Below are 308 nucleotides of genomic sequence, written 5' to 3'. Positions count from 1 at the left end.
GCCAAATGTTCTTCGCCCGCGCGTCCGCACACAGGATGGGACACGATATACAAGGGAACACGATTTGTCGCCACACCAGCACTCACTCACTCCAATACACTCTCTCGCCTCTCAGTGATCGTTTCAACTTCGGTCCCGGGTTCACCGCGCGGCGCACGCTTGCGGGTAGTGTCTATCGTGCATCAGGGTAAGTACCCCGGTAGTGGTCCTGGGTATCTCAGGTAGGCCAAGTCGGATACCCGTACCCGCGATTACTTGAAAACTCGTACTTTGCCCATCACTACTGTATAAGGTAGATCCCCCAATTA

The sequence above is a fragment of the Penaeus monodon genome, chromosome 21 (assembly GCF_015228065.2).
Source record: "Penaeus monodon isolate SGIC_2016 chromosome 21, NSTDA_Pmon_1, whole genome shotgun sequence".
In the NCBI taxonomy this organism is placed as follows: domain Eukaryota; kingdom Metazoa; phylum Arthropoda; class Malacostraca; order Decapoda; family Penaeidae; genus Penaeus; species Penaeus monodon.
This window is presented reverse-complemented; position numbering follows the sequence as displayed.